Here is a 15,229-nt window from a genome sequence, read left to right as displayed (position 1 = left end):
TTGTGACCTACACTGAACTTATTTTAAAGTTTCATTGACAAGTGAAAGCGGAAATTTCGAGATCCTTGTTCCTTACGATTTCTAAACAACCAAAGAGCGTGGTGAACGTGAAACTACTTATTGTTCGCCACAATGGTATGTATTATACAAATGGTGTCTAATCAAAAACCCTATTACATCACAGGAAGTGATATTTAAAACAATTCTACCACGTATCCAACGTAACCAATATTCAGATTGATTCCAAGCTTCTGTTTGGGTTATTTTGTGTCGCATTTTTACCTCTTGCGATAATCGCGACGATGAAGATGATGGGTAATGATACGAATGCAATGCTTCATCTATGCCTCAACAGGTTTCAAAAATGGATCCTCTGACTTTGTAGAGAGTTACGGTGATTTTGATTTTTATTTTCATTTGGTATTTTAAGTCCACTTTATGCACACAAAGGCTAATCGAGACTGCGTCTACAGTTTAAATTGGAATCCTAACCACTGTGTCTCCACCGGGTATCGAACCGGGGACTCCTTGATTACAAGGCGACTCCTCTACTACAGCGCCATCGGGAAGGATGAGAGAGAGAGAGAGAGAGAGAGAGAGAGAGAGAGAGAGAGAGAGAGTTACGGTGACTAAGATAATGAAGAATTGAAAGTAGCAGAACGACTAAGCTATTCTTTTGTCAATATTGGGATAGTTAATGAATGTTATGAATGTCAGTTCAAATTGAAAAAAAATAAACTAAAAAATTTCCAGAGTGCCGTTACAAATCGTTATTTTTTCTCTTTCCACACATTACTTTGCTACTATGTAGATATTTGCATGCTAAGACGTAGAAAGTGCTTCATTTTCAGTGTGTGGAATTGCGATTTATTTCTGAGAATTGAGTGGGTAGTGGGAAAAGGATCACCTCACATGTTTGGATTATACCCCCTTCCCCTACACACACGCACACAAAATATATCGGCTGTTGTTCTTATAAGGAAATATAACACGTATGAATTGTGTCAAGAAATATTGGAGCCTATTCACATCCCTACGGAACTTGGAAGAAAGCCCACGTAGAGTTTGGGAAGTTTTGTTACGACAAAATTGGGATGTATAGTAAATTAAAAAGCAAAGTCCTACTTTGTGCTTTGCACCGAGCCATGAACGTGTATAGGGGGTGTGGAGTTAGGGCCCCACGCTTTCTTCATCAGGCCGAAGATGGGAATGATGTGATCAGCACCACGCCCCTGGCCGCCTTACCCCCCCACCCTTCCCCAGAGTTTCCTCCAGGTACCCACTTTATACGACGCTGGGTGGGCACCGAAGCAGCTTGAACAGGTGGACAAAATCCCGATTATCCCCCGTCGGGGATTGAACCCAGATCTCTCGCATGGTAATAAAACGCCCTACCGACTGTGCTACTGCGGCACATACAGTAATTAAGGCAAGAATTGTTTTAGCGTCTCGTTCAACGTTTTTAGGGGAATCATTTTCGGAGATATAATTTGTAGCTCTTGTCGGTTCTGCGACCTGGCTTGAGAAAAGGCGATTTTCTGACGAACAACATTCCACCTGACAAGTCACGTGACTTTCCTACATTTCCTGTGCCTGTTGGCTTTTGCATGAAAGACGAGTTGCTCTTGAGACAGACAGAATCACCCGATCACCTAATGGTGCAATGTGTGTTGCCTACCCTTCCGGCATTATTTACTGCCATTAAAGTCTTATGGGGAAGAACTTTTTACCACCACTGTACATTGTACCCCCTCAAATTTTTGGAGGGGGTACTGTTGTACCCCCTAAATCCGTAAATCTCGTTGTACCCCTTGTACCCCCCTTAGATAATTTGACAGACGCAAGGTGCTACTGTTAAAAGAACATATTTTCAATTCCCTCGATAAAAAAGATTTAGATATATTGTTTATAACTTACAAGCATTATCTTACTTACCACAGAAATTCAAACCATTGTAAACTTATTCTATTCTACATTGTGCGTGCTACTATAATGTAGTTAGTTCTTGGAAACCTCTTTAAGGAGATGGAAATTGTGTAAAATTTCTGTGAAACATTGGAATCCGATAAAGTTTACTCTCAGAAAATCACGCTCCAGATGAATGCTCCTTTGCGAAAGGAGGGGGGGGGTACACTTTTCAAAAGAAGTTGTCTCGTCGATTCAAAGATAATATATATATCTTCATCAGAAGAGTATATGACTGACCTTTTCTTTTGAATTTCAAATGAAATTTTCCGAAACGAAGCACTTACACAAACGAGATGACACATGATAGACCAACTTGGGGGGTACAATGTACTCCTGTACTTCACCCATAATTTTCATAACTTTGTAAGACAAGGGTCCCGGGTTCGAATCCCGCTTGGGCTTGGTTATTTGTGAATGTCCATTCATCAATTTCATCATTTCATCACTCATCCCCATCTTCGCAAATTAGCCGCCAAGAGGCACAAAACGCGAAGTAAAATAAACTAAATCAATCAATCAATCAATCATAACTTTGTAAGAGGAAAAGCTATACTTAAACCTATATATTAAGAGATTTTTGAACATAGAGATGATACTGAGACAAGAAAAGTCTGTGTTTCCTCTCAAATTTCGAAACGAGACTGAAATAAATATCTGCAAAATCAAATCGAGGCGATACTTAATGTCCTAGATGATCTCATTCAAAACTCTGGTATCATATTTGAAGAAATTGGTACAAATAAATTTAAATTACTGTGTGTCTTATCCAGACATACCGAGTGTATAATTTATTGACTTTTTTTTAAAATGTCGTGAATTTTGTTTACTGTAATTGCAAAGTTAATCCATTAGTGACAATTGCGAGCCTCTGATGCCCGGTTTAATCTATTTAGGATATAATTAAGTATTTCGACGGTTCACAGCATCGAAAAAAGATATAAAGCAGAAAAACGTTATTAAGAAAAGTTTTGCTTTAATGACATATACGTTGTAAAACTTTGAGTGGTGACACAATACTAAACATTTCTTGGGTCAGGACGAGATATCTCGCCTTGTAATTGAAGGGTCCAACATGCACAGAGCTTTGGATTCCACTTTAAACTGCAGATTCAGTCTCGATTAGCCCATGAAGTGAATATACATAGAATACGTTTTAACAACTTCTGAGTGGACACCGAAACTAAAGAAAAGCACGAACAAGAACGAGAAGGACCTCACCACACAGGAGACGAGATGAGGCTGTGACAATTCTCGACTCGTCTCATCTCGATATCATTCCTAGGTAAAACGAAAGGTTTCCCTTTCCTAGACATTAGAACAGGGTGCAATTTGTGATTTTATCAGAGGACGAGAACTTACTTTTACCTAAGTATTAGATATAGTACTTAGAATTGGACATTAATCGCTTAAAATCTAATTTTGATATCGAATGCAACACAAACACAACGCCATTTGAAGTTAAACCCTAAAGTCAAACTGGAAGAAAATTACATTAGTCAAACGAATGCAGGAGATAAATGAGACTCCTATGGTTTGCCAGTTGGCTTGTCAATGGCACAGTGTTATATAGACTTGCTTCAATTTTCTGCATTTTTTCTGCATGAAAGCAATGCACTGGGGGTATAAGGAAAGTAATAATATGTTTAAAACTTCTAAATGATTTTTCTAATCAGTTAAGTTTAGGTTTATGACATTTCACACTCGGCTGGTATAGGTATATTGGTAGATTTTGGATTGAATTCACAAGGTCTTTGAGCGAGATGAGAAATTTTGATTGAGTGATTTGGTTCATTTTATTTCGCATTTCTGCCACTTTTGGCTAATCGCGAAGATCAGGATGAGATGATGAAATTGATGAAGGGACACTTACAAATAACACCCATGCCTAGTGTTGCCCACGGGACGAGACGGGACAGGCTTTTAAAAATTCGAGACGAGACGAGATTGATCATGTGTCCTGAGACAAACGAATATTTTCGAGACGAGACAGCATTTCACAGCATTTCCACGAGACGAGACAGGCCAAAGTCTCGTCTCGTGGGCAACACTACCCATGCCCAGGACGGGATTCGAACCGGGGACCTCTGGCGTGGTAGAACGCTATGCCACGGAGGCCGGCGAGGTGGGAATGTTTTGGATTTTCTTTGTAGATGCGAAAATCTTTAACTGTGATGCGCACATGCTTTTGCTTACATTAAAGTTCACCTTTTCATGTAAACGAGGAATTGACAGTCACCTTAAAACACGCATATATCTGCATTTAATACTACTACATACGAAAAGAAACCTTCATATTGTCCACCGAAGATTGAAAAGAAAAAAGAAAACAACTTTCGAGCGTTTGGCTTTCCTTGCTTGCTCTGAGATCTGAACTATTTCGGTTTTGTATATGTAATTATAGTACTTTCAGTGGTTCAAGAGCGTCATTATGTACAACTAATTATGTTACAAATCACATGCATAACTTGGTGTGGGCAAGGGGGGCACTTATCTCCCCCCCCCAAAAAAAATATTCAGATTTATTGAAATCTACAGGTTTGGGGACCTGAGGAGCAAAGTAGCAATATTTGTGATTTCGCAAACGCCACAGTTATTTAGCAATTGCGTAATCCTGGATGCTGATTTTATGGGATGGAAAACTTTTAGTCTCTATTCCACCAAAGTTAAGCCCCAGGTTTGATTTGTTGAATGATTTGTGTTTTTTAAGTCCACTTTATGCACAGAAAGGCTCATTGGGACTGGACCTACAGTTTAAAGTGGGATCCGAACCACTGTGTGCTTCCACCGGGTATCGAACCCGGGATCCCTTGATTACAAGGCAATGACGCTACCACTGCGCCATCGGGGAGACCCTCCAAGGTTTGATTTTAACTTCTCAAAATTAGACCCAATGTCTTATTTTTCCATCTCAAAATTAGGCCCCAAGTCTTGATCTTCCCCCTTCAAAATCAGGCCACAAGTCTGATTTTATCCCCTCAAAATTAGGTCCAAGTCTGATTCTGCCCCTCAAACTTAGGCCATAGTTTGATTCTATCCCCTCAAAATTACGTCCCAATCAGTGACGTACACTGAGGAGTAGCTAGTCTAGCAGAGATAGATTAATCAATCTCACATCTCTAATTATTTTCAAATCACAATATTTTTTGTCTTGTTAAAGCCACAGTTCATATGCAACACTTTCTTTTTCACGCGCTTCTTGTCCCTCGGTGTGATCCGCGGGCAAAACTGGCCTAGCTCGCTCTTCTTCCGCCTTAGCAGTTCCAGGTAGAAACAGGTTTCCTAAGGAAAAAGGAAGATTTCTGCCTCTACCTCCCTTGTCCCCTCGCCCCCGCTGCAATGGTTAAAAGCCCCTGCTTTCAGGTCCCCCAGTCTATCTCCTATAGGACAGATAGGGGATTGGTTTCCCTTCGATTTCTTTGTAAATCCTCTAAAGAACTCAAGGGAAAATTGTCTGCAGTACTTACTTATGTTATCTGTATTTACAGAATCTTTTACACGTTGTACAATATGTATGTATAATATGGGATGTAGTTTTATTATTTATGAAATGGGAACGTGTTATGTGCAGACAATAATGTTTCTTTATTTTATTTTATTTTTTTCAAACATGGAATATATAATCATTAAATTACAAATTTTGCTCAGGCTCTGTCTCGCTTTCGTTTTAGTAGTGTTTTATTTAAATATACTAATCTCTTGGCCTGTAAGGGATGTATTTATTTGGGCAAGAGAAAACGCGTTCATATTGTTGTTGGTTTGGTTTATTTTACTTCGCTTTTCTGCCACATTTGGTTATCGCGAAAATGAGGATTGAGTGATGATATGATGAAATTGGTGAAGGGACCTCATATGAACAATCCAGGCCAGGATTCGAACCCGTGATGAGTGCGCATTCTTGTTCTATGTGTTGCAGTGAATAATGAAATAATTTGGAATGAAAAATGTATCTCAGAACTCAAGAAGTCAAATGAATATTATTGAAGAAACTACAAAAAAGTGTGTTTTGTTTCTGTGCATACAGTGGACTTAAAACACCAAATCAACCAACCGTGGGGGAGTGGTTATCACAGCGCGCTACGACACCAGGAGTTCCGGGTTCGAACTCCGACCTGGGCATGGGTGTTCTTTGTGTTTTGTCCCTTCATTAATTTATCGTATCATCTTCGCAATTAACCAAATGTGAGAAAAAAGCGACACTAAGTAACAAAAATCAGTTCAAATCATTGATTGATTGCTTGATTTTACTTCGCTTTTCCGCTACTTCTGGCTAATCGCGAAGATAATAAAATATAATTGATGAAGGGACACACTCAAAGAATACCCATGGCCAAGCCGAGATTCGAACCCAGGATCTCTGGATTAGTAGTCAAATCAAATATTTTTTATTTTCGAATGGGGGTGGGGGTTATGTGTACTTTTTTTAGTACTCATTCATCATTTTGCAATCTTTTCCTGTTATTTACGTTCTATTTTTAGGAATACTGGGTCCTAAAGGGGGGAGGGGTATGACCCACACCAACCCCCTCCCCCTTGATCACGCCACTGATTGCTACCCCAAGTGTCGACGTCACCGCACGTCACTGGTCCCAAGTTACGCCCATGTTACAAATAAATGCTTTGTCAAATGTTTTACAAATATTCCAGACTTAGACCTTTTACGAGTTGATGGGGAACCATCTCAACTCAGTATTTTAAAAAAATACAACACCCTATAGATGTCTGAGGAAATACCGAATACAATTTTCACATTTCGAACTCCTGATTTTCCGTTTCGTTAAATTCAAAATGAGCCCATGAACAAGGTCCAGAGCTTTATATTTTTCGAAATTGGTATCTGGTTAAAATCTGCTTTTAAAATGACCATAGATACTAAGAAAAATAAAGAAATAAATATTATTTATGCAAATGTTTAATAAAGAAAACCCAGGAAATTCGTGTGCTGTTCTAAAATGGAATATTTCCCATGCCTTCACATTATACCTAGGTACTACCTTTGAAGTAGTATGCATAGTATATATATATATATATATATATATATATATATATATATATATATATATGCATGTGTGTGTGTGTGTGTATGTATGTAATATATATGAGAGGCTGAATTTTGTACCCCCCAAATGAAAAACGTTCCTGCGCCACTGGCGGAAACATTGTCTCGAATTTTCAGCAAGGAGTGGAATAAGGACTTTTCTAGATTGGAAAAGGGGATTGAACGTGTTGAAATAGTTTAAGACGTGTTTTAGAAACAACAAATACGCTTTAGTCTATTGATTGTTTAGTTCTGCTGAAATAAATTCAGCCGATTTAAGCTTATCTTCGAAAACTGCAACACGAAAGTAGCTTTGAAGAACAGTCCAGTTCTAAAATTCTAGTAACACATTGTTGCAAGGAAAGCCACCGCGTTGCAGACAATTTCAAGATTTTTTTCTTTTCAGTCCATATATTCTTGAAATGCAACAAGTTCTGCGTAACGTTTCGCACTATGAGAAAAATATGACGCTATGGCACGAAGATCTTCTGGAGTTCGCGGAAGCTTTTCACGTGCTTTTCTTGCTCAATCGTCGGAGAATGGCAAATGCAGCGCATGAGAATTAATTTATTGCAGTCCTTTTCAAGCAGAGTCGAGAATGATTTTTTCGATCCGACCATGACACTCGCTCCATCACACGCTAGGCCAATGACATTCTTTGCAGGAATATCATTTTGCTCCAGGCAGTTCCTGAACGCAGTGTATATTTGTTCAGCGGAACAATTCTTCGCGTCTAGTTGTACTAGTTCTAACAACTGTGTCCTAACTCGGCCATTGATAGGAGACACATATTGGGCCATGACACACATTGTCTTCCCAGACGAAATGTCCGTGCTCTCATCTACTAAAACTGAAAACGGAACTTTTCACGCGAGCCACTACATTTTTTACTAGAGCCGTGCACTTCGTCCTTTTCAGAGTCAAATCTGCAATTTTGGAGTCGCGAAACACGTCTTTCAATACCGGAACTAAGTGATCAACAACATGAAACGCTACGTTATGTTCGGCAAAAAAAGTAGTAATTTTTATTTCCGCCTCCTTTACCGCGTTATCGTGGTCACTAGTCTTGAATTTTTTTACAAAAGATTTCATGGAGGCTGTACTTCGGAACATTTTCACGTTGTTGCTATGTTTCTGTCCTTTAGCATGCTTTTCTAATTCACTCTTCCCACAATTTAGCACAACATTCCATGCTACGCATTTACACTTGCAGTCATCGTTTTTCACTGAAGCCAACCTTTGAATTGCGGATCTTCTTGCCACTCCGCACGGAATTTTTAAACTTGTTTCCGCGGTGTTTTTTCATCTTCCGATAATTCCCCACGACGTTTTCTAACATATTCTGGAGTTGCAGATCGTTTCCTTTGCTTCCCTTGACCTTCCATCGTCTAAGACGGGTACAACCTTCCACCAAACACTCGCACACGAATAACCCAGTGTCCAATGCAGACCAGTGTTGCCACAATCTCTAAGCACAATTTCCCTTTGCAAGGGGTAAAATTTCCCTTTTTCGCCCATTTTTTCCCTTCATCTAAATTGATTGATTGATTGAATTGGTGTTTTAAGTCCACTTTATGCACAGTAAGGCTAATCGGGACTGGACCTACAGTTTAAAGTGGGATCCGAACCACTATGTGCCTCCACCGGGTATCGAACCCGGGACCCCTTGATTACAAGGCGACAACGCTACCACTGCGCCATCGGGGAGCCCCCTTCATCTAAAGAATTAATAATAATAATAATAATAAATATTATCGTTGACCCATGTTCGTATGTATGTATAAAATGTTAAACAATTTAACTTTGAAATGCTACGACGCCAGTCGTCCAGGATTCGAATCTCGGCCTGGGATGGCTGTTTGTGAGTGTCCATTCATAAATTTCATCATATCACCACTCATCCCCATCTTTGCAATTAGCCACCCACTCCCAAAGCCGGGACATAAGGGTGAATGGTCAATAACCTCCAGCCCCAAACGGTAGCCAGATGTGGACCAACCAAAATTCCACCCTTCTTCTCAGAACAAAGTATACGACAATTTTTTTTTTATATCTCATTTTCAAAACTGGAATCTCTTATAATGTTCAATGTAATTAATAGACGGTGTTAAAGGCGGAGCTACTACGGAGCATGCGCACTCGTGTTTCCCCTCGAACATCCGGTTACGCTTACGGTGCTATGGACGTTCATATGAAAGGGCAAAGAGGAGATTATTTTACAAGAAAATAGGGTGTCAGCTGTGTAGCATATGGTTGCACAGTTTGATCGGGAACAAATTTATTGAGTCAAGTATCATTTCGTAGGTTTCCGAAGGACGTAGAGAGACGAAACCTGTGGATACAAGCAGAACGAAGAAAGGATTGTTACCCGGAAAGGATTTGTACGACTTGCATTTTGTTACAAGCATGTTGACCTTTTATCTGCGTATTGTGTTGTGGTGAAAAGCACGCCTCTTGGTGAGGTTTCAAACCGAAGCGACACGCGACAGCAGTGGTTCATACTGTAGTGACAAGCGACACACGCCCATTTAATCTATAAATAAGCATTTACCACTCATGGGAAATCAAGTCTCAGGCGACACAATACACGCAATTGGGGATCTGAGCGACACGACAAATTGTAGATGTCACTTGTCGCTTTCATGTCGCTCGGACTGGGCTGTTTTATCAATACCGTGCATTGTCTTGCCCCGGGCTGTTATTTGCGCAAGCGTGACTGGTGAATACTTTGCTTTAGATCGAATGCTTCTGTACGAAATCCCGATATCGCTTGTCGCTTCAGTCTGAAAACTCCTTTGTTGTTTGAAGTAAATTCGGGCAAGTAAAAGTGGCATGCCATATCATAGATTTTCCCTAAATCCCTCAGGCAGAAAGGCGAAGATGAAAGCACACATATTTACTAGCATTTGTATGTGTCATTACTTCTGCAGATTTGTTGCCAAAGATTCACTTAAGCATACTTTATAATACAGGGTGGAGCATTTTCGACTACCTATTTTATAATTAAGACAGATGATTTGCTGATTACATTTACTTTTATTTTTCATTTCTAGAACAAACATTGCACCTTTGGATTACAGAAAATGTATACATGAACAATGTGCACACAATTATTTCTTGAAAATAACATCTTTCAAATTATGGCCCTTGCCGAACGCCGAGGACTGTGAACCACAGCAACGCACACACGTTCAATGTTCTCTGGTGTTCCGAGTTTTCTTTTTTCTCCCATGCGGTTTATTTTGAACACTTCCAACTTCACGCCATTGTTTCCACCATTCATTGATTGATTGTTTTCCTGTTAGGAACTCGTCCACGACATTGTTGATCACCATACTCCCTGCAGAATGTAAGCTGCACCGCTACAATTGACTTCGTTAACACGAACTGCTCCACACAAAACATACGTTGCTGTACAGGCCAATGCTCCATTTCTACTGAAATCCAGTCACAGTGTACACAAGGCAGGAGGAAACCGCCCTCCCAATTCATTTGTTTTGCAGTGTTGCAAACCTCAAACTGTGTAGTCGAAAATGCTCCACCCTGTATAATAATATCACTAGTTTTATAGAATTCTCTTTCCCTCACTTTTCCATTTACAAAATAATTGAATATATCTAAACTTTCGTACGTTTTGAGTTCGTCGTGCGTGTACATGAGCTACTTGTATATAGTATGCTATACAACTGGCGGCCACAAGACACGTCATATTTTAATAATCTGCTCTGCAGTTGATCATCCGACTGATTCTAGACGTCCACTCCTTCATAGTAGAACTTTAACAAATACCTTTCTTGACTATCGTCGCGCAACTGATGAAAACAAGCGCTCATTTCTTACTTCCTTGCCGGTGAATCTGCACTGGCAGCAACGGGGACTGGCCTAAACCGGAAGTTCCGGGGGGACCGGGCAAGACCTCACCAATGTTTATGTTTACATTTTTAACACGGTCCATATTGATTCTGTCTTAAAATTTCCCTGAAAATTCGCTATTTTTAATCGAATTTCCCTTTTCCCTTTTCACTTAAAATTAGCTCCAAATTTCCCTTCAAAAAGGGAAATTTCCCTTCATGTGGCAACACTGATGCAGACTGAAGTAAAGATAGTTTGCGACAAATGGAACATTATGGTTTGCACGTGCAGTGTTTGAGGCAAAATTCAGAGAACCGTGGAAAGCTTTACATAAACAATACCCTCAGACTCCCACTCCCAAAGCCGGCACATAAGGGTGAATGGTCAATGACCTCCGGCTCCAAAGGGTAGCCAGATATGGACCACCCTTCCTCTCAGAACAAATTATCCGACAAAATAAAAAAAATGAAGTTCTCACTTTCAAAACTGAAATCCCTTATAATGTTTTATATAATTAATGTTGAGTCTGTCTTAAAATTTCCCTGAAAATTAGCTGTTTTTAATCGAATTTCCCTTTTCACTTACAATTAGCTCCAAATTTCCCTTCAAAAAGGGAAATTTCCCTTCATGTGGCAACACTGCAGAGACGAAGCCAGTGAATAGTGACCGTTCAAGCCTTGCTGCTGCCATCTCTCGAGAGACAGGAAAACTATGTACAAAATGCGTATCACGTCAGCAATGTTGCAATCTATCAAATAATACTTTCAAAAATTACTGGTTATTGATTCTACAGCGGGCTTCCCCGATGGCGTAGTAGAAACTTCGTCGCCTCGTTATCAAAGGGCCCCGGGTTCGATACACTGTGGATTCACATATTGATTCAGATCTCACTGTAGATCTAGTCCCTAAAATTTGTTAAATTGAAACAAAATTTTGACCCCTGATTTTCATTGGGATTTTTTGTTATTTATTATCATAGGAAAACTTTGTCCTAGTTAAAGTCTATCTCTGGACAAAACTGAGAGAAAAAACAACATTATGTTTGCCATAATGTGGCGTAAATTGATGTTAGCCTATTAATATAGCATAGACCGAGAAGAACTCTGATGTTTGATTTGAATTCTGTTATGTATTGTCCCTTTTCTTCCGTTTTGGCTAATAGCAACGATTAAGAAGAGTGATGATATAATAAAATTGATGAATGGAGTTTGTGAGTCACAAAGAATAGCCCTGCGTATGCCGGGATTCGAATCAGGAACCCCTGTCGGCAGTCTGGTGGAATTTGAATAATGTACAAAATGTAGAAAATAAAAAAAATCTATGCAATGAATTTGTAATGCTTTGATTTAACATTTATGAAAACATATTGAAGTACACGTTTTTACAAAATATAGTATAAAAATATCAACATCATGAAGGGCTATGAAATTTCGTAACTTCTACTAGTGAATTTCATCGTACGAGCACTGGCAACACTGCCACCACGTTGGAGGTTAATGGCGTTTATTGTGGTTAAAAACAAGAAAGAGAAGAAAAATAAAAATCAAGTTATCTGCAACCTGAATTATCAAGTGAAATAGTGCATCATTGCGCTATACATTATAAAGGTATTGAAACTTCGTATTATAGTTACTATGTTATAGGCAATACGTTTTTAAGGAATGTTGAGGAAATAATTTTCATGACTAATAGAGGCGTTTTCTCGACAGTTTCCATTGTGCGATTCATGGTATACTTTGTGGAAAAATGTGTGAGTAGAAGTTGCAGTCGTCGTTTTCCGAAATATCGTACAATTTATGAAATTTTGCTTTAATATTTATGCCGTTATTGTAAAACGTTGATTGCGTTAAACTAGAATAGCTACTTAGTATGAAAATTATCAATTGTGATAAGATTTGGAAGAGCCAATGTTGCAAAGGCTCATTTCAGTTCAACTGTCATTTTATGCACGTACATTATGCTGAAACTAAAGTAGATTTTGGGAGGATTCATTTTTCCCTTTCTTGTGTACTCGATTCTTGAATTTTTTCCTCTTGACGCTGAGACACAGACTAAGAAAAATGTTAGGCCTATAATAGTTTTAGGACAAACCAAGACCAGTACTCATTATGGAGTGGTATTAACAAGTTGAATGAAACTTTTATTTGGTTTTGTCATTAAAGAGTATTGCCTAATCGTTTACAAGCTCTTTACAACAGTGAATGCTGTGCATTGTTAGTTCTCTGGCAGTACGCAATAGTACACCATACTGGCACCACTCTCATATTTGAGAATAAAATCAAATGATTGTTTTGAAATGTAGGTAAACATGTGAGGAAGAATAAAATTACTCATGAATATTCCATAGTCATTTTTAGTAGCTCTTGAATTTGCAAGATTTTCATTCATTTACAAAACCAATTTATGATGATCAAGGTTTCAATCCCCACTGGAAGCACATTGCACAATGGTTCAGATCCCACTTTAATCTATAGGTCAGCCAGCCGAGTGGTTAACACATCGTGCTACGATTCCAGGGGTCTTGGGTTCGAATCTCGACCTGGGCATGGATGTTTGTGAGTATCCAGTCATCAATCTCATCACTTATCCCCATTTTCGAAATTAGCCAAAATTGGCACAAAAGCGAAGTAAAATAAAGCAAATCAATCGATCAATCATAAACTATAGGCCAGTTGACCCGATTATTTTATCTGAGAGTGAAGTAGACGTAAGCTTTCATTTCAAGTGATTCAAGTAATAGCATATTTGAGGCAGAAGTTTAGAACCTATATTCCACACTGATAACATATTAATCTTCTGAATTTACTATACAGTTGGTGTAGCTTTTTGGATGCTTTTCACTCTCTGTACACCTGCGTGGAAACTTTTGCATGATTTATGGAGATTGTTTTTCATATGAATGCTGCCATCTTTGGTAACAGTTTCATAGATCGGAGAGACATTAAAATCGGATATTTTGTGTTTTGCATGGTCCGTACCTACCAATTGTGTATTGCGGAACATAGTTCAAGGTGCCATTATGCTTTTTACACGAAAACAAACACTATTTCTACTAAAATAACGCATTTTTCTAAGTGCTACCGAATGCACGTAACAGTGGGATATCGCTTACTTTGCGAATTATATCGCTTCTTTTGTTTCGAATATCAGTGTTTCCAACCTTCACTGAAAAATACCTACTATTGTGTTCGTCACGTGTGCAAATTGTACATTATGCACGACTAGCTGACGGATAGCACCACAAACCATTCCGATAAGGTTAGGTTAGGTTTGGTTAGGCAAGCATAATTTAAAAAGGGGGGGGGGGGTGGTGGTTTGAAACACTTGACATGATTTTCCGGTCAAATAGATACCACGATGAAAGAAAATATCTCGACTAACATTGGGAACCTTAGAGAAACTCATTTCTGTAAGTAGTTTCTTCTGTAAAAATGAAGAAATGTGTCTCCGATGTATGAAACTGTTACCCCATCTTTGTAGGAGACATGTTGAATCTGAGTAATTTGTGATTTTATGTGGTATCATTCATGACATGACAAAGTATTTTTAAAATTAACCCTAGAACACAAACATGTCGTAATTTTTTATGCCCTCAGTTGTCAGAACTTGCTGTTTTGAACAAGGCGTGTTTTCCTGCATGCCCCCCTTCTGTGAACATCCTAACTTAGGAATAATAATAATAATTATTATTTCCGTAAACCTGCAATGCATAGGTATGGAAAACGTCAAGGATTACATGTGTATTATTGAGAGTTTTTCTACAAATAGTTTAAGATACATGATTGTTAAGAATATGATATATCCTTAAAAAGTTACATAAAAAATTTCATAGACAAAAAGAGATATTACTGAACAGAATTTCATACATGAGGGCATATATGTTACAACTAGTACAAAATAAAGTATATATATGTATATAAAATGAGTAAATATGGTGTAATTACATATGATAAAATTAGAGGTATCATTAGTTAATTTCTTGACCGGGATTTTCTAAAAATTCAGTTAGACTATACAGTGCTTTGTTTAGCAAATACTCTTTTATAGCTTTTGTCTGTTTAATTTGGGGTGTGAGTATTTTAATATTGTTTGGGAGATTATTATAGTACCATATTCCAGAATTCAGTGGTCTGTTTCTTGATAAGTGTAGTTTTTTTTTTTAGGTGGTAGTCATTTTTGCTTCTAGTGTTATGGTCATGTATTTGGTAATTTTTGGTCGCTAGACCAGTATTTAAAACAAATAAGATGACTTTGTATATGTATAGAGAGAAAACAGTCATTCTTCGTTGCTCTTTAAAAGTTTTTTTTACAGGAAGTTCTATAACCTAATTTAAACATATTTCTCAGTACACTTTTTTGAAGTCTTAGTATTCT

At 38.4% G+C, this 15,229-nt stretch overlaps 1 protein-coding gene across 4 annotated transcripts in view; it reads left to right on the top strand.

Annotated features, from left to right (window-relative positions):
• The first annotated feature begins 12,342 nt into the window (after positions 1-12,342).
• Positions 12,343-15,229, top strand: part of LOC145993944 (uncharacterized) — a 79,137-nt gene continuing 76,250 nt past the window's right edge. For 3 of the 4 annotated variants that reach the window (XM_083129915.1, XM_083129914.1, XM_083129911.1), the window contains exon 1: positions 12,343-12,462. The gene's annotated coding sequence lies outside the window, so the exon portion shown is untranslated. Of the gene's footprint in view, positions 12,463-12,548; positions 12,606-15,229 lie in introns of those variants that run through there. The other variant, XM_083129912.1, reaches the window with a different exon arrangement.

This window comes from Lepisma saccharinum, chromosome 10 (genome assembly GCF_977018435.1).
Source record: "Lepisma saccharinum chromosome 10, izLepSacc3.1, whole genome shotgun sequence".
Classification (NCBI taxonomy): Eukaryota; Metazoa; Arthropoda; class Insecta; order Zygentoma; family Lepismatidae; genus Lepisma; species Lepisma saccharinum.
The sequence above is the reverse complement of the archived record's forward strand: the minus strand, read 5'-3'. Positions and strand labels throughout refer to the sequence as shown.